Genomic DNA, 21,752 nt, shown 5'->3' with positions numbered 1-21,752 from the left:
ATCTATGCAGGAGCAGGCTACTATGGTTCTGATGCACATGGTGACTGTACTACAGTATATCACAGTAACACGTTGTAAGGATTAAAGTGTAATGCATATATGTCAATTAGTGTAGCAGCCCAGCAATGTTGCATTATAGCTGTTAGTAACACTGGTTGATTGTGGCTAATATAATGTTATCCATTTGTGTTGTAGGTGTATATGTGTTAGCACAAGGATGCCCTGTGCATATGATAATACCTGTGCCACATCCCTGTCATCCATACCATCAATGCAAGGACAGGATAATATGGTTCTGATGCACATGGTGACTGTACTACAGTGTACCACAGTACTGAAGTGTAACATGTAAAGAGTAAAGTGTAATGCATATATATATATATATATCAGTTAGTGTAGCCATCCAGCGATGATGCATTAAAGCTGTTAGTAACACTGGCTGATTGTCATCTCTATAATGTTATCCATTTGTGTTGTGGATGTACAAGTATCAGCATGAGAATGGTCTGCAGTCATATTCCACAATGGGTTAAGGCACTGTGGTGACACCATGGCTGTGACATATGTGGGGTACAGTTGAACACATGTCACAGGTTAGTATAACAGTTATTGCCTGTGCCACATGGACAGGTGACCCGCTGGGGCATTTATACCCTGCAACCTGATGTAGATCCATCCACATACACCCACACTGTTACTTAGCAACACTGGGACTAGAGACCTACCTAGGTATGTAGTGATACTGAAGTGTGTGGCTTACATTGCACACACCACACAGCATTTAGGGTGAGGTGTGTCCCAGGTTACATGTTACATGCAGAACATCCCCAGACATGTACAATATGCTAATGAGGGATGTAATGGGTGTATATGGACAATACATAGTGTGACATACCTTCATATACACATTAACAGACACATAACAGGCAGACACATATCTGAGAGACCAGAGCCTAACACTGCTAACTAACTTGACCGTGTGTCCAATGTGTTACAGGTAGGCTGCACACAGCACATGCATAACTGGCCTGGAATGTGGTATCAGTTACCTGTATGGTTGATGGTGACAGTGGTAACCATAACATGGTATATGGGACATATACCTGGTGTAACTTGGTGTAATGACAGAGTACACAGCATTCACATCCTCCAGTGGATATTGTTCTCCCTGACACCCATGATGACACTCTGATATACCCACCATCACACATTGGCCACAGCTGTGATACAACCCATTGTAATCCCAACAGTGGTACTACAGGGATATGCATCTGATACACATGCCACATGCATAGCAGGGTGTTGCATTTTCATGCCTCACCAATGGGCAACAGCAACACTATCTGTACTACCGTGTAGCAATGGGTATTGTAATAGGTGTATGTGGCCTCAGAATGCTGTATCCTACAGATAAATGGACATACACACATACCCACACTTGCCAGAACAAAATGGGTATCCCATGCCTATCAATTTATTTGTACAACACCATTGTGTTGGCACTGCAAGGCTCATGTAGCTGGTATGGGGAGGAGCTTAACAGGGTACATCTAATGTCCCATACGGCAGCAGCCACAACTAGCTATGGCAATGGGTGTTGCGGTGGTTGTGAAGGCCCTCATGGAATACCCATGTACAGGTGTGCTTCCACACAAACACTGCTATATTCAGTCATGCACACGTACATGTGTCAGTACTGCAGTGCATCGCTACAGGTGGTCATAGCTGTGTACCTAGCTATTGTCCAAGGAAAGATGAGTTGTGTGCACAGTGGAATCCTGCCACCTGCCATGTGGCAGCAGGCAATCTATCGACAGACACTACTGTGGTGACCCTCAGGGTGAGAGTGACATGCATCACCCATTACTCCAGGTACCTCCTGCACATGGCCACTGAGATGATCATGTTAACATGCATGCAACATGCATTACAACACATGGTTAGTGTCTGTGATGGAGACCTGTACCCAACATGTTCTGTTGACTGTGGTAGTGTAGTGGAGGTACCCGTGGCATGTGGTGCATACAGGGTGTTATCTCCAATATGTGCCAGTTCTTACACAGCTGGGCAAACATGTCAGTGTCAATCAAGCTTATGATGCCTGTACATATCCCAGCTATATACCTGCCATCTGCACATCTGTACAGGGACTGACAGTCATCAGCTTGGCAAGTAGCTATGCAGTAGGATGAATGTGTTGACAGACAGACATTTGACAACAATATATATGCCATATCTACATGTCAGGAGCCCTCACTATCATGTGCTGTGCAGATGGTAGGCTACAGTTACATTCCACATGTTGGATCATTACCCAGTAGGGGTTATATACTGTGACACAGCTCACACACCAGGGATACAACTGGGAGGCCTCAAAGTCCAGCTATGCCTGCAGGTGTTCCTGTTGTCAGTACTACATTTATCACTCTACAGTTGCCTGGGTAGGCACTTTCAACAGTAGTACCGCCATGATATACTACATGACAGTATGACAGCACGTACCCTGGGCTACTACCCCTGTATGTAACACAGTTACATGGATGACAGTGCTGTACAGGCCTCATATACATCTGTGTCCCACACATGACACTCACACCCCTTCCTACTGCAATGACAGCACATAGGCGCATGTATTGTGCATGGCATTACATACACTTATTATAGATGTCTTTACCCTTCTATGTTATCAGACTGGGTGGTGTGAACTGGTTACTTGGGTTAAGCCATGCTTAGCAGGTATCAACATTGCTACAATATAACAGCTGAGCTGATTTGCGCACTGGTAAGTGAAACCTGCACTGTGTAAGTGCCTGTATATTTACCCATAGCTTAGCACCACTTAGCTTCATGCAAACCCACGCAAGCACTTCAAGTTGCGCAAAACTGCCTTAACCACTCTGTATACGGCAGTACTTGTTATGCCCAGCAACAAAATGAACAGCCCTTTCAGGTTTTGAACCCAGGACTATGTAAACTAAAGTCACAACACTTAACCACTACACCATGACCACTGTGAAGACAGCTGTTACTTTTCCAATATATCTGTCAATACACATATAGATTAGTATTGAACAATGGCCTTTACTTCCACAATTGTTTAGTACTTGTTATTAATATGACTGTTGCATCACATATGTTGTTTTATCATAATGTACACATAGCAGATACATACAGTGAGATACATCTGGGAGTGCATACACAACTGTGAGGCTTACACATGACAGGAATATGGATATATACATATATCAGTTGATATATGTCTACATGTACATACACATGTATATTCATACATATGTCTATATACACATCTGTATAGTTCAACATATGTATGACCATGTGTACATCTCTTCGTATGTGTATATATATATATATATATATATATATATATATATATATATATATATATATATATAGATAGATATCTATATATGTATGCACATCCTATGTGTACAGATATGCCTATTTATGTAGCTATATATGCAGATATCTATAACTATATGTGCATAGAGATCTATTCTGATATACCTATTACTGTCAATATATATGTAGATATCCATAAGTATATGTGCATATGTATCTCTATCTGTATATGTGTCGACATATATTGCTGTGTATATGTATATATCTGAGTGTTTATATATATATATATATATATATATATATATATATATATATATATATATATATATATATATATATATATATATATATATGCACATATACATATACATCTATGTATGTTGACATTTATATGTGTATATATCTATATAGATATATGGATAAGTTGTTGTTGTTGTCTTTTGGCTTTTCCCAGTTAGGGGTCACCACAGCAGAACTCCGGTCCGCTAATGATTGGCAGTAGATTTTCATGGTGCTGAGTTGCCAGCTCGATGCCCAACCTTCAATGAAGGCACGCCCATTCACGCATGTCTTTCGGAATGCCACTCGACCCAAGGGGGGACATGCAGGGTCCACACAGAAGGCACTCCCCACACACTAGATGAGAATCAAACAGGAGAACCTCTTGCTGTGAGTATGGATAAGTATATATACATATATGTTAACCATATGTCCTGAACATGGAGTGGAGCCCTACCTCAGCCTCAATAGTCCCAACCTCTTAGTGCAAGGGGATGTCAGGTATGTATTGCAGGTATATATGTAGACTATTGCTACTGTAATAGATGTTGTCTTCACAGACATGTTGTGTGTGGGAGGTCACATCAGCTTTTAACATGTGCGCCACTGGCCACAGACAGACATCCTAAGGACATCATAGTACATTACCACTGCTAGCACAGTAATGATCTTGTGGACTACAGCAGAGATATGACCAATAAATGTGGACAGTCTGACACACTCTGGTCAGTCCAGAGGTCTACACAGAACCCTTTAGTGCAAGTCATGTGGGCTAAGCCTGACAATGTGGATGTTAACAGCCACGTAGATGGGTATTTCACATAAACACTGGTATACATTTGCCCCCATAGGTTATGCATTCACACACCCCGTCTATCCTGACACATACTAACCACTAGTACAGAGGTGCCATGGCCACATACTACCCACTAATTAGTGACATACATCCATACAGCATCCCACAGCTTTGTCTGACATACATGACTGTTATGGTGGCCTGGCAGCAGTACATCTGGCAAGTATCTGGACATATCATCACACTGGGTAAGTACACTAAGCTGCTAGGCATGTCACAAAGCACTGTGCAGGCTACAGGCAGACTGCCACAACACTGGCCTACATTTCTTATGGGGGAATACACATGTACCTGCATATATAGCAGGCTTTACAGGCATGTCACAGCACAGAGTAAAAGTCACCTGTGTAAAAGTGCATAACCACAACCAATGTGAACACAGCCACAACCACATATGGTAGCTAGCACAATATTACAGTATATGGACTATCTGATCAACACCATCCTCATATGTGCCCACTCACAAACTAACCCTACATATACTGGGCCACTACACAGTGTGGTCCAATGCCTGTCTGTGGTATGGGGTATGTTTGTGTTTGGCCCTACAAACATGTAAGCTGATAGGGTAACATACAGTGGAGCAGCATGTAACATCAGATAGAATAGGACCAAGAACAATGACATCTACCACAGTCTGTACACAGGCCAAGCTACTACTTATTCACAATACCCACACTGTTGACAATCACCATAAGTACACAGGCATCAGTACTGTGCACACAACCACAGAATGCCCAGGCTATGTCCTCAAAGATAACCTCTACTATACATAACATGTGTCGCAGTCTGACATCTCATTGGCTTGTTATCAGATATCATGTCGCTAAATTATGGTGTACAGAACATATACACCTCTTACCGCATGACATATGTACACAGGTTGACAGAATTGTGGCTGGTGGCACAAACACAGGGCCAGTATTGACATGTTGCTGGGATAACCTCATAGATTTACTGTTGTAACAGGGCTTGTTGTGACATATGTCCTATGAGGGATATGAAGTCAGTAACTCTCATGTCTGTCACCATGTACTGTCTGCAATTCTCACACTATGCTTCTGCAGTTCACAGATAGGTGCTCTGTGAGTAACACAAGAAACAAAAGGCACCACACACTGCCCAGTCTGCAGATGACCCTACAGATGGGGGTTTCCTCAGAAACATAGCACTGTCATGACAGGTACTAAAACATGTAGACCAGCCATATCCACACCCCCTGTTAAACCAACATTACTCTAAATGCAGAATAGCAACACTTACATTCTGTAGTCATGTCAAGCACATCCCCCTCCTGTGTGTTGGTCTTTTTCCACAGTGTATGTTGTTACAAGTAAATCCCCAATCCATTTGTGATGTTGTTTGTCAAACAACAGATCTAGGTCCTGCTCACAGTGAATGAAAGGGCACAACACCAACATGATGTTCCTAGATATCGGAGTGTGTTTCCATGTAATTGGTTATGGGAATGTTACCGCAGCTGTTCCACATGCAATCAGCTAGAGGAGGGCTGCAATTCATTCAGTGCCCATCAGCTGATCATGAGCATCACTTACAAAACACATGCTGCTGCTTAAGCAAAGCAGGTGTATGTCTCCACATCCACCACAGACAGAGTGAGAGAGTCAGAAGACAGAGGCAAAGCTAGGTCAGGGAGGGGGTGGGAGAGTAAAACCTAAGCATGTTTGTGTTACACACCTTCCAGTACAGGGTATCAACCCCCTGACTAAGTATTGCTATCACATGTCTATGCAGTTATTCGATGTGCCACATAGCTTACATGTTGAGGAGATCTCCAAATGTATATGTGATGGTGAGTGACATCTGCAACAGTGATAAGGTAGTGATACAGTAGGTGTAGTGCACGTGCCTGTCCTCATGAGCAGGTGTCAGTGTCAACACAGCCACACTCTCTCAGGGACCCACACACTGGCAGGGTCAGGAATACACCTCCTCACTAGTTAGTTTGCCACAATACAGTACTGTACAGGTATCGCATGCACCACAGGGGTTATCTAGAGGTTAAATGGGAAAAAGATATGTGGAGGTGTCTGACATCAGACAGCATGCTTCAGTATGCCAATGGGGGTTGTAGTGAGTGTGAATGTGGTCAAAAACATCATACACCACACACACAGACACAGGGTTCCAGTACTGACATGCATGGGTGCAATGCTTCAGAGGTGTGTAGTGGTTGACTGTGCCAGATGGCTATACAAGGCTAGGTGATGGGTATACCTTGGCATCAGGCCACATGACAATGGTCTGCAGTGTGGCTCAGGGGTGTAGTGTCTGGATTGGCCCACACAGGTGGATATTGTATTCACCATCCAGTCACCTGGGTAACTATTGTGCATGGCCATTGCTGTGCATTACTTGCCATGTATGTGTTCTTTAGTCCATGACATGGGCAGTGTCTGGGATGTGCACACATCCCACATGCATGTACAGTGACATGTGAGACTGTACCTGAGGTGTCTGGCCCATGTTGTGTACACAGATTGTTATCATCAGATGTGCCAGTCCTGGCCTCATGTGACGGGAACAGGTAATGGACAGCAAGTTGACCCTGCACCTACAATGATAGCATGATACAGGTATTCCCTGGTGTCAGTTGCATCTGTCCATACAGGACATGTGTTTAAGGCATGGTATGTCCTTTGTGGGTCACATTTGATGACACCACAGGTGTTGCAGGTGTCCAGTGGGGAACATAGTGAGCATGCACTGTCTGAATGTAAGTGCCTATTGTACTGATGGACAGGGTGCCATGCCCTCTGTAGTCCGCTGCAATCACACCATGGTTACTATCTGTGGGCAATATGCAGGGTACTACCACCATAGCAGTTGTTGCCTAGACAAGTGTGCTTGTGTACAAGACATGGGTTGGGAGTGTTCTCTGGGTAATACAAGGGTTGCTATCTTTGTTCACCAGGCCTTGATGTCACATGTAGGGGTATGGATTGGCACCCCAGCCTCTCTGCTATTTCACATCTGTTATCCTTGTACAGTGGACATTCTGACATATAATATGGCTGCCATATAAGAAATTTGCAAAATGCACTACCAATGAGTCCAGTTGTTACACACTCATGGCCACCTCCACACAAGATATGAATCACACACACACACACACACACACACACACACACACACACACACACACACACACACACACACACACACACACACACACACACACACCTGCCATGTCTGGGACTAGAACTCCTGCCTAACTAGTTTATTACACTACAGCACTACACAGTTATATGACGCGCCATGGAGATTACTGGTGTACTCCTTCCCCAAAGGTGTATTTCACAGTGAATGACATCAGCAGCCTTGCCAAAGTAGGCCATTTGATCTGTAGTGAGTGTGACTAGCCTAAAAAGCATTGCTCCCTACACAGACAGAGTTACACACACACAAACACAGTTGCTATGTCTGGGATTAGAACTTCTACCTAAGTTATCACACTACAGCATTACACAGGTATAGGGTGTACCATGGAGTTTACTGGGCAACACCTTTCCCAAAGGTGTAGTTCGCAGTGAATGACATCAGCAGCCTTACCAAAGTAAGGCATTTGGATTGTAGTGAGTGTGACTACCCTCAAAAGTATTGCTCCCTATACAGACAGGGACACACACACACACACACACACACACACACACACACACACACACACACACACACACACACACCAGTTGCCATATCTGGTATTAGAGCACCTACCTAACTAGGGTACCCCACTACATCATTATGCAGTTGTAGGACACACCACAGAGATTACTGGGCTACACATTTCCCAAAGCTGTATTTCACAGTGAATGACATCAGCAGCCTTGCTAAAGTAGGACATTTGAATTGTAGTGAGTGTGACTAGCGTAAAAAGTATTGCTCCCTACACAGACAGAGATACACACAGTTGCCATGTCTGGGATTAGAACCCCTACCTAACTAGTTTATCACACTACAGTATTACACAGTATTAGGATGTGCCACAGAGATTACTGGACTACACATTTCCCAAAGGTGTATTTCACAGTGACTGACATCAGCAGCCTTGCCAAAGTAGGGTATTTGATCTGTAGTGAGTGTGACTAGCCTAAAAAGCATTGCTCCCTACATAGACAGAGACACACACACCCACAAACACACACACACACACACACACACACACACACACACACACACACACACACACACACACACACACACACACACACACACACACACACCAGTTGCCATGTCAGGGATTAGAGCATCTACCTAATTAGGGTACCACATTACAGCATTACGCAGTTATAGGATGTGCCACAGAGATTACTGTGCTACACTTTTCCCAAGGATGTATTTCACAGTGAATGACATCAGCAGCCTTGCCAAAGTAAGACATTTGAATTGTAGTGAGCATGACTAATGTAAAAAGCATTGCTCCCTACACAGACAGAGACACACACAAACACACACACAGTTGCTATGTCTGGGATTAGAACTCCTTCCTATCTAGTTTATCACACTACAGCATTATGCAGTATTAGGACGGGCCACAGAAATTACTGGGCTATGCCATTCCCAAAGGTATATTTCAAAGTGGATGACATCAGCAGGCTTGTCATAGTAGGGCTATGGGAAGGGCAGTGGGTGTGTGCATGGGCTATAACCCATTCATCTATAAGTTGATACACCACATGCAGGCAAACGCAGAGTTATATTCCGCAGGTACGTGTATACAGCTTCTAGATGACTACTGTCTTGTACAGTCATGTTGCACAGCTAGCACTTGCACCACATAGTCTGTAATGCTGATGGATACCAGTGGCTAATTTCTACAGTGAGTGACATTTACACATCATGTGGTTGTAGCCATTTGGCTGTGTGCTGGGTGGGACAGACCTCATGAAGGATGGCTCTTTGTTATAGTCGCTCTCTTCCACACATCCATGTATGTCTACTTTTGACTTATTATAGTGTGTTGTCTTTGGATATATGTCTGTATTCCTACCCGCTGTGTGTGCAAAGCATGACTGGTGCATACTGAGGAGTGTATGCACTAACATCTGCAACAGTCATATATGTGTGGTCCACTGTTGTTTGCAGACATGGGCTTCATTTGTTTAAGTGTGTGAGCATGCCCAGTATGCCCTTCTGTATTGAATGTGTGGATCCATTCCAGGTTGTTTGTACTCCAGTGCAGACCTTTGTGTTGTACACCTACAGGTAACAAACTGTTTCTGGAGGGTATCCATAGATCATTTGGCAATATGGGGACAAACTGTGGAAGGGATAGTGTGTACTGTAGGTGATTGTGTCTGTGCTGCTTCTGCTACATGGTACTGGTGTTAGAAGAGATAATCAGACATGTGTACTGTTATACACTGTGATGTTTTATGTCCTCAAGTACTGTCAGGTGGACATTCTTGCTCACAGTGATGTCCTGAGGAACAAGGGTGAATGCAGCTGTGTCCGGTATTGTGGGCAGATGCCTACATATTCATGGTAAGTTATGCCATTCTGGAGGGGGAGTTGCATACACTTGCTGCTGGGTCTGTGTATCCTGTTCAGCATCTTGGTACAGTGCTGACAGAGGATCCCATACTTGTATATCCATCAACATGACAGTATGGCCTTAACTTGCTGTGGCAATACCTTAAAGCTGCACAGATTCACACAGGTTACCCAGAGGCAGGGGCCATGAGTCAGAACATTACCCCTATTGTGGTGTACGGGCAGGTTTGTAGCCACCCATTTATGTGTTTGCAGCCTGGGATAGTGTGTGCACACATCTGTGTGTCGGATCTTGCACATTCCATGCCGCCCATGCTCCCACCCCTCCATATTATTCTCTCCTCTGCCATACATTATGCATACAATCTCTGATACTTTCCCTAAGGTTATCACCTCATCACAGCTGTGTTTTGGTGTTGTTCCACAGTTTATGCAGTGGGACATGGTGGACATGTTACTGTGGTTTATCCACATGGCCTTGCATATGGCTTATATGGAGTGTGTTATGTTGTTATGTGGGTGTCCATGACATAACATGCATTGGCAGTGCATGTGAGACACAGGCCTTTGGCAGAGGCCTGTAGGCCATTTGGTGGTGATGTGGGCCATCTGTGGCAGGCCATTGCATTCTGTCAGTCCTACAGTCACAGACCGCCATACAGCATATTCTCCTGGGGTGACAGGGTAGGTGTGCTAGATGTTCATGCCAATACTTTCTATCAGTACTGATTAGGTGGTGTGGATGCTGGCAGGGTGCTACCTACAACTAGGGACACACCTGCATGGGACACCTGCATCGCATGCTGCATTCTGTCACTATTGCCATATACAGGTGAGGGTCATATTGTACCCATTCCCAACAGCAGGGATACGACCAGAGAGGTACGTGTGGGTGGTGTTTGGGTGAGCTTGGTGCATGTGTGCTATGGACACTACTTGCATCTGATGCACAGATATGCATGGGGCATTCCAGTTATGGTGGCATGTGCAGGTACAGTAGCTGTTTCCCAGTACATCAGTCCTACCACATTTATGATCTGCAAGTGTTCGGGCAGACTACACCGATATTCCCTACTACAGGCCCAGATAATGTGATGCCTACCTGTATGTACAATTCCAGGGGTTTATCCATTCCACAGTTACACATTATATACTGTATGTCTGGAGTACTTTCCCCTGTGTACAGCTTATATGCCTAGCCCAACAGCCATGCCATGTCAATCTTTCAGATGGTGACACATGTTACTACCATACATTTACAATGGCTTACTGTTAACATGTGTTATACTGTTGGTAATTGTCATTGGCACTGCAGTTATGAGGACTTGGCCCTGTCATTGGCAGTAGTGGGTAATGGCCACCAGGTCATTCCTCAACATGCATACATACTGACCACTCTCACACAATATGAAACACACACCAACCTGACACACACATACCTGCATATTGTACAAATGCTACAGTCTATCCTGCTACTTTGGCCACCTCTGGGTATCCGGGCTCCACTGGTATTATACCTACACATACATGTTACTGCATTTCTACATAGGATTCGGTGGACACCTGACTGTTACTACATGTCTACATAGTCTAGGGAAGGGCACACCTGACTGTTTCTGCATTGCTACACAGGATTGGGGGGACACACCTGACTGTTACTACATATCTATGTAGAATTGGGGGGCACACCTGACTGTTACCACTGTCTACATAGGCTATGGGGGGCACACCTGATTGTTTCTACATTGCTACACAGGATTGGTGGGGCACACCTGACTGTTACTACATGTCTACATAGGATTGGGGGGGCACACCTGACTATTACTACATTTCTACATAGGATTGGGAGGGACACCTGACTGTTACTACATGTCTACATAGGCTATGGGCGGGGCACACCTGACTGTTTCTACATTGCTACACAGGATTGGTGGGGTGCACACCTGACACTTGTACACATTTGCTATGACTGTATTGGAATGTCAGGTACTCCATTTCATTCTGTTTTCTAACCTATCATGCTGACTAGAGGCATGTCAGTGTACTACAGGTCCTATGTTTGATTGACCTACATATTAGTTTCTGACTTCCTACCTTTCAGAACTAACATCCCACTGCCTGAACTGATGTGGTCTGTCTGTGTAGGCCTGGGGGTACCCATAGGCATCATTCAGTGGCCTTAGCACAGCCTTTGTTTGTGTTTGTCTACACCTGTCCTGCTGACTGTGACTGTTGTTGGGTATGTGATCCTCCCTGACTGGCATGTGTGTGTCATATGGACACACATGTGGCTGAGCACATTTCCTGCAGTGGGTTTTGTCAACATGTGTAGCACTGGCTTACTATGGTGACACCTGTATTTGTTACAGATCTCATGCTGCCACTATAGGTGTCTACTGTCTTCTGGCATCCTATTCAGCCACCCAATTCCCTTGCATGCTCACATCCATACCATAGATACAAGTAACTACACACACTACTCCAATCAGAAATTGGTAAGGTAAGTGACTTACCTTGTGGGTGTGCCAGTATTGAGGATGGTGCTGGCGGCTGCCTATGTCAGATGCACATAGTACACTCTGTATACATGGTTGAGTACAGGTAGTGTCATGTTTGGCATCCCATTTACTGTATATGCGAGTCAAAGAGAGGTGTTATTCCCTGGGTCCATATTGTGTCAGTGTATGTGCTATGCATTGCCTCTTTGCCAAGGCCATGGCATACTGGGCATGCCTCCATCTGCCTACTGGGGCAGGCTCAGGTTTTTCCTCCTCTGAGTCACTCTGTGCCTGTACAGGCCTTGGCATTTGTGGGGGGGCTGTGTAGCCCTGCCTCATGCTGTTCTTGCTGCAGCTGTTTCCGCAGGCTCATATTGTGTAACATGGCACATATGATAACAATTTGGGTACATGTAGCTGGTGAGTACTGCAAGGCTCCACCGGATGTGTCCAGGCACCGGAACCATGACTTGAGCATCCCAAACACATGCTCTATTATGATTCTGGTCTGTGCGTGTGCCTCATTATGGCATTCTTGTTCAGGTGTGTGTGCATTTCTGATGAGTGTCATCAGCCACAGCTCCAGTGCTTAACCAGCATCCCCCACTAGGTGACCATAAGGGATGTCCCCACTGGCAAATCTCTGGTACAGCCGCGTCAGATGCCAGATGTGGGAATTGTGATAGCTTCTAGGGCAGCTAGCACACACATTCATTATAATGCCCTGGGCATTGCACACGACTTGGCAGTTGATGGAGGGGAAGCCCTTGTGGTTGATGCAGACCCTACCCCGCTCACCGGGTGGTGCTTTCATGCATATGTGCTTGCAGTCTATAGCACCCACCACCTCAGGATATTCTGTTATTTGGTGGAAGAGATGCATATTGCTGACTAACACATCACAGGTGTTGGGGAAATATACGTGCTCACCGGCATGTGCTGACATGGCATCCAGGAACTGGTTGAATACTCTTGATGCTGTTGCCTGTGAGATCCCCATGATATCCCCAGATGGGCTTTGGGAGGTACCTGTGGCTAGTATTCCTAGGCCTACCTTGGTGTCCACTGGGATGGGTTTCCATCTGTTAGTTCTGTAAGTCAGGGGTGGTCGGCACAGCTCAACAATTTGCTGTAGGAGGTCCCTGTCCACCAAATAGCACTCCACTATCTCCAGCTCATGTAGTCCCTGGTAGGTTACCCTGTGTCTGTACACCCTTCTCCGTCTCCTCACTGTGGGTTGGTCGACAGCATTCTCATCCTCACCACCCTCAGCCTCTTCCACATGTTGATGTCTGATAGCTGCTGCAGCTCCTATCATTCTGTTGTTTTTGTTTGTTAAAATTTCCCCACTTGTATACGCCGGTGGTATAGAGTATGTGGGAAAAAACAGAGGGAAAGGTGTTTGCATAGTTTATAGTAGTGTTCTGGGCTGGGCTGGTCTGCTGCCTGTGTAATTGGCTGAATCTGATACATTTCACCTGTCAGCTATGCTAGTTCTCCTAGATTACCTTCCTACTGCTGTTTTCCCTTCCCATTGCCTTCCTGTTTAAGCCAGGGGGGTGCAGCGTGCAAACACAGTGCTCAAATGTGCACAGAGCTGCTATTTCCTGGTTTACTTTTTTTATTTTTCCTTTAAAACCCGGTGTGCAGCACTCACATCCACTTAGGCAATGTACAGAGTGCTAGGCAGCCTCAGACACACACCCTTGCTTAGCTCTGCTAAGCTAGGAGCAAATCCAAGCCACAGGGCTCCAATCCACTTATAGTATGCCTGACACACACCCCTATGATGTTAGCTAACTCCTAGGCTTGCACCAAGCTATTCCTGCTCTTACACTGTTGGGTGCTGACTAGCATGCAGGGGAAATCTAGGATTCAGTATCATTCCCCTCATTTACATAAGATTGCCAGCTGATGCATAGTTACATGTCCCACACTGAGCCTCCCCCCTTAGAAACCACTATTCATTGGCCATGTTGTCTTCTGCCTGCCATTGGGTATAATGGCAAAATAGTGATTTTGGTTAGAATGCTTATTTTATGTTTTTTTTTTTTCTTATTTTCCGGCCGATCTCATTTGCACGCCGCTGCCCTACGCTTAAACAGCGGAGATTGGCTGAAAAAAAAAAATGAAAGTTGATTTTTTTATTTTTGCAAATGTTTTCCATGCCAATGGCCAGCTTTCTACATGATATCCATTGTTTATTTGGAGCTGCCATGGCTCCATTTTGTAATTTGCAGAAATGGTCTCCTTTACTGGTGGAGTACATTTCTACAGATTACACTAGTCCTGCACGGCCGGTTTCCAGCTTCCTGGATCGCAAATTTACATCATTTGCATGGATTTCTCCTGCAAATGGGGTAATTTGCATACAGGGGCTGAGTCCGTGCAGGACTAGTGCAGGAGAGCTCGTGCACATCCCTGCAGGCTATTCCTGGATCGCACTGCAGACACGTTGCCTGCTGGAGCTCCTGCACTAGTCCTGCATGCCGTGCAGGATTTACAGAATCCAGTGGATTGTCTACAATTTCGGAAAACAAACCTCAAGGGACTGTCACACACAGCAGAAGAGCTGATCAGTGAATCTCATATATAATTTCATGATTTCTATAGAATTCTTTGCTGTAAATCTTCATTTCCTCAAATTCCTACATAAATCTGTTAACATAAGTTACCCCATAGCTGCATATGGATTCACTTTATAATCTGGCAATACCGAAATATCGAATTTCAATAGCTTGAGACTATAAAGTCGAAAAACCAAAACACCTAAACCCGAAAACCGCGAAATTCAAAACAGTGAACTTAAACACACCATACACCACACAGCAAATACACCGGCCTCCCCACATTACAACAAACAAACAAAACACACACAAACACAACAATACAAATAAATAAACCTACCCTCCTTATAAGCTGTGCCCCCACACCCCTCTACTTATATATACTAACTTCGAGGTCACGCCAAACAGAAAAAGACAGTAAACTTATCACTACACACTCTACAGTCCCCTCACACACACACACATATCACAAGTGTACAAACACCACCACTTTCATCACTTACATACTCATACTCTTACCTACCTACCCTAACCCACAATTAAAACTTCCGAACACAGTCACATAGAATCAAATCCCTACCCAAAATCCATAAAAAAATATTCACTTACCTTAATGTCCAACCATATCCACATTCATACCAAACGTAAATCAGGCACACAGTACATCCCACGTCACATAGCGCACCACCAAAACCACAAATTTGACATTTCTAAATTTGCAGTTATGGGGTTTCACTGTTTCAGAACTTCGGCTTTATAGTTTTGAAATGCTGAAATTCACTATTTCAGTATTTCGAGATTATAAAGTGAGTCCCTGTATATTTATTTTGTAGATAAAATTTGCCTTCAGATAAAAAATAAATTCTTGTTAAACAAAATATTTAACATTCCACTGGCAACTCTTTAAAAGAACATTTATCAAAAGAACCATAGTCTATAATCTTTGTTAAAGTATACATGTTTTTTTTTAAATTACTCAATTCTCTGTAGTTGGAACTTTATAATACTGCACAACTATCAGATACAGGTAATATTTAAACATTAATTTCAACATATACATATATACCTGCCAAACCTTAACATTTTCAGATCAGATTTTCATCATACTATGTGTGGGATACTGCCACCTAAACTATGACACTAGTCTTGTACAATTTAAATCAAACAGTGATTCACAAAAATTACTCCAAGATAACATTTACAAATGGAACTGCACAATACCACCCAACAGTTTGACAGAAAGGTTCCCCCAGATGAGTATTCTTAAAATTATATACTAAAATTCTACATTCTGTCCTAAAAATTATATGCCAGAATCCTACATAGTTAAAAAGCTACAACCCCAGCACAATAATTAGTTACAAAATGGGTAGATAAACTATTTTACATTAAAGTTGCATTGCAAAATGTCAAAACTATTTTGCATTAAAGTTGCATTATTAGACATAAAATCCAAACTGTAAAGCAATGTAGATACCTATTTTAGGACTGCAATAAGGCACTGGTTGGTGATTTATTTCCACATGTCCAGTGGTTCATAACTTACAGTCCCTAAGCATGTGGCAACATCTGTACAATGCAGCCCCTCTTGTGCCTTATTCCATTCTTACATATATGTTAACTTTTTTCTTAAGTTTTGTTTCATATTTGAGCATTTAAATTCCATCCGTTATTTGCTTTATTTATTTATTTACTTATTGACATTTGATTACCAAAAAAGTTCGAGTGGGTAGGAGCCCATTTTCAGCAGAGGCCTGGGAAGACGCACCATTGTCAATCCCTCAGACTAACGACATTGGCTAGAATTCCACCACCAACTAACTTATCTACTCTCAACTCCTTATAGGTTCATAGGTTCATAGGTAGGTACTATGCTATCTCCCCGAAGGTCATTTATAAGCCTAGCCAGAATGTGTCGGCTTTCGCCACCCCATTGATTAATTAACTCATCCTCTGTCAAGCAGAGCTAATGAAGTGATCCCAGGGGTGTATTTTCTGTTACCCATCCACTCGTCAAAGTTTCTCTTGAAGAGTGTTAGTGAGGGGCTCTGCCTGATGTAATTTGGAATTTTGTTCCAAAGCATGGGGAGTCTCTGTGACAGGAATCTATCCCTCCAGCATGTTCTATTTATTGTTGTGGTGAGGTTTAGCTCACTAGAGTGCATGGCTCACAGTGACTTGGATTTCTTTAGGTGGAGCATGCCCATCAATTCTGAGTTGGACATGGCTTTGTAAGTCAGGCAGAGATCACCTCTGAGTAAGTGATATGCCACTGAGTACAGCCGGAGTTTTTTCAGTCGGGCTGCATTGGACATATGTTTGAGGCCAGTAATCCTCTTGGTGAGGTACTTTTTTGCTCTTTCCAGCTGTTGGAAGTGTCTTGTGAGGTACATCCCAAATGGGGCATTGTACTCTATGATGGGTCTAATGAGTGACGAGTAGAGGGGCACTATAACCTCTTTATTTCTAGATACGAACCCTTTAGTAATTAGATGGGCCACATAGAAGGATTTCCTAACTACTTTGGCAATATGATTGTCAAAGGAGAGATTACTATCTACCTGGGTCCCCAGATCTCTTATTCCCTCTTCTGTATTAAGGGGGCTGCCACATATGTGGTAGTTTGTGGGTGTTTTGTTTTTTGCAAATGGGATGACTATGCATTTTTTTGGCATTTAGCTTGATGCTATGACTTTGACACAAGGTGTCCGTCTCAGTAAGGCCCTTTTGGAGGATGTCCGTGTCAGCCGGAGAGTCAGTTATGGCTCCCAGTTTGCAGTCATCGGTGAATTTGTTTAGCCATAGTCCTCCTGTGTTTGCCTGTACTTCTGAGAAGTGTATGCCAAACAGTAGAGTTCCCAGGACCGAGCCTTGCGGGACACCACTTGTGACTGATTTAGAGTCGGACCTGGAGCCCACTATTCTTACCATGTGAGTTCTGTCTGTAAGCCAGTTGGCAACCCATCTCGTGACGTAGGGGTTTATGTTCAGGCTGGTGAGTTTTTATGTAATACCCAAGTAGGGAATGGTGTCAAAAGTGTTGGCGAGGTCAAGGTAGGCTGTGTGAACCATCTTTCCCTCGTCTATGGCCTTGGTTACTGTCTCGAAGAAATCAACCAAGTTTAGTAGGCATGATCTGCCCTTAACAAAGCTGAACTGGGTCGGGTCAAGTGTTTGAAGGTTCCCAATGTCTTTGTTAATGAGTTCCATGATGATGCACTCCATAGACTTGCAGACTAGGCTAGCAGGCTTATGGGGCGAAAGTTACCAGGGTCAGTCGTGGCCCTTCCTTTGTGGAGAGGAATAACCATTGCTGTGCATCATTCTATTGGCATGTAGCCTGTGGAGAGAATGAGGGTGAAAAGTATGTTTAGGTGGGGGGGGTTAGCTTGTTCTGTAGTTCATGCAAGATGCAGCCTGTCTTGGTTTTGCTAGGGATGCCATGATCCATGCATCCTTGTAGGTGCTCATAGAGTGCATTTGTAAAGGTTTCTGCATCTTGGGCAGCATTATTCTTTAGCGTGGGGGCTGTGAAACTTACCACCTCTGTCTTAAGTAAGGTGAAGTTTGCTTTAGAAATGTTTTTTACTGTGGTTTCCTTAGTTGGGGTGGTGGGGGGTATGGACATCCAGAGTGATTAGTTTATGGTCTGATCTAACCAGCGACGGGTTGACCTCCAGTGTGGAACCTGTCGCCCATGTTGGTGATGACCAGGTCCAATATATTTTCACCTCTGGTAGGGGAGTTTACCAGCTGATCCAGGGCATTTGAGTTGAAGAAATCCAGGAAGTGCTGGCCCTGGGAATTTGTACTCGAGTAGTTTTCCCAGTGAATGGTAGGGTAATTGAAATCACCCAATATCAGGGTGTTCGGTAGGACCTTTATGTTTTTCAGTGTCTCCAGAAAGGTGGAGTGGTGGTCCTGGGTCATGGAGGGTGATCTGTAGCAGGCCACAATTTGCATTGCAGATTTGCCCGATGTTAGTTGCACATGGATGATCTCAGAGGTATCATGCTGTGCCACTAACCTGGAGGTGTAGGTATCCTTGATAAATATGGATACACCCCCTTTTTTTGTGTTTCGGTCTGTGTTCTGTGGCTGAACACATGGCATGAGTTGTAGCCTGGTAGTGCTGGGGTGCTCTCTGGAGCCTTGAACCAGGTTTCAGTTACTGCACAGATGTCAACGTTCTCCATACTGAGGAGTGCTTCGAGCGTGTGCATTTTGAGATTTAAACTCCTGGTGCTAAGTAGCATAACCCTCAGTTTTTTGTTAATTGTGCTATTTATAGAGGTGGGTTTGACTTTTGAGCCTTGTCTAAAAAAGGCACTATGGGGACAGCAAGAACCTTGGCCAGTATTCAAAAGCCTAGGAATGACAGATGCAAGCCGTCTCTTGCAAAGCAATGCGGCTTGTCGAGCATGTCGTCCCAGGCTGACAGACACTGGATCCCCTTTGAATGACACCAGAAGCTTAGCCAATTGTTGAAATTGATCATTTTTTTTATACTGAGGTATTATTCTTGATGAGGACAGGATGCTACTCAGAGTCATACCAGCATGGGTTGCATGATCAGAGAGCTCTTCCATGTCTCTTTTCATGTAGTCCAGGGAGGTACGTCTAAGGTCATTCACACCAACATGAACAATGACAGAGTCATATTTGTACTTGTTCTGGAGTGACCAGAGTGCTTGTGTTATGTGGCGGATTCTGACTCTCGACAGGCAGCTAACAGTAACCTTCTGCTTGTCCAGCCTAGTGAGTGGGACATCAGTGTGCCTGACTATAGAGTCACCTATTACTAGTGTGTTAGGTATGTTAATTCACCTTAAGGGCTGTGATTGTGCGGCACATTGATTTTGTGTTTTATATGTTGTCTAGTTTGTGATGGGAAGCACAAGTTGTTTGGGTGTCTGCTCTGGAGGTCTTTGATGCTTTTGCAGGTTTTTATTTAGAGCCTCCGAGTATGATTGTGTGTATTTATGTGTATTTTTTGCCAGTGCTGTTTTAGTAGGTCTGTGTGCGACTGGAGGTGTGGTGCAAGTGTTAACCTTCTCCTCTTGACTGTCTGTTCCAGTCTTGGGTGGAGACAGCTTAGCTTCCAATTTGTCTGTATAATTGCATCTCTTGCATATGTTAGTGTTTTGTGGTAGGAGGGGAGGGTTGTCTGTGTACATGAGGCAGTTGTAACATTGCCTCAGGATACCCAGATTCACCAGCTGGACTGGAGAATGCACCTGAATTTGCCCTTTGGTCATGCCTGAATAGTAGGGTGAGATGCTTAGTCGCTTGGTTGGTGAGGGGTGAATAAAAAGCCTTGCCTTGCTGGGCAATCAGTGTCAGGGTATATTAGTGCTTGCTATTAGGTCTGAGAAAGTGCTTGGCTGTAAGATGCTTTTAGAGTGCTTAGGTTGAGAGTTAGACTAGTTTCAAGGGAAAAGCTGAAGAGGAGGCTTAGTAGAGCCGGGAATAATTTAACCATAGCTAACCGGCAATGCCCAGTGCGCAAAACCGTGCAAACGCGGTTTTTATAATAGGGAAATGAAAGAGATAGAAATTAGCACAAAATGGCCAATAAACTACTAACTTCTGGGCTGGAACCACTCCTCCAGGGACAGATAGGTTGCTCAAAGCTCCCCTCTCTCACAGGTGAACAGAGAAACTTCCTTCTATCCAAGTAAGGTATGGGCAACTCAGAAACTAGTATCACAGCCCTGAATTCAGCACTAGCCTGAAAACTGGACTATACTAGCTTAGAAAGGTGGGAAGCAAGGAATTTTTTTGTCATGTGGTTAATTACACAGTTAATCAAAATTTAAAAAGGAAATACCATTAAATCAAAAATTGAATAAAAACATTAAAAATACATTTATGACAATAACTCTAATAAACTACTTCTATCTAAATGTTTAGAAATGGAGAGTTTACGATGTTTTAAAAAACATTTCAGACTAATTGATTCGTTTAACCCAGGTGGATTGTCAGAATATAATCTGATCTGCCATAAAGCTTCTCGTTGCTCAACAAAATTCTTAAAATCTCCAGCTCTTCCATCATGTGTGCATATTTCCAAAACAGTAAACAGAAATTTTTTGAAATTAGTACAAGAAATTGAATGTTTGTATAAAGCATTATTATGATTTTTTGTCTTGATAGCGTATAAATGCTCCTTAGATGTTAATTCTTTATACACCTGCATCCCCAACAATGAGGGAGTAGAAGCGGTACGAAGTTTTTTGGTAAAAAGAAAACTTTTAAATAACTCTCAGATTTCTTTAGTTTGCAGATTTTTGGATATTATTTTGGAAAATATTTTTTTCTTATTTAGGAAAACATATTTAAATTATTATATATTATTTTGATTAACTGTGTAATTAATCACATGACGTATTAACTGACTAGTATATTTAAGTGATGTGTCTGGTTATATGCTTTGTATTCTGATGAAGTTTGTTTTAACGAAAGCGGAGATTAAATCTATTACAAGGATTTTTTTTGGTTTTCTTGGTCTTTTGAAAAGATAAGGCAAAAACAGTAAAAAATACACTTAAAACAGCTTTAAACGACTACAAACGATCAGAAAAAGCTATCACACTTTAGTATGTAGCCTACAACAGTTAAAAACAAATTATTTAAACAAAAAACAACTTTTGAAGAGTGCAGGCAGTCAAATAAGTACAA

Source organism: Protopterus annectens, chromosome 4.part0, assembly GCF_019279795.1.
Source record: "Protopterus annectens isolate FY-2018-M chromosome 4.part0, PAN1.0, whole genome shotgun sequence".
Lineage (NCBI taxonomy): Eukaryota > Metazoa > Chordata > Ceratodontiformes > Protopteridae > Protopterus > Protopterus annectens.
This window is presented reverse-complemented; position numbering follows the sequence as displayed.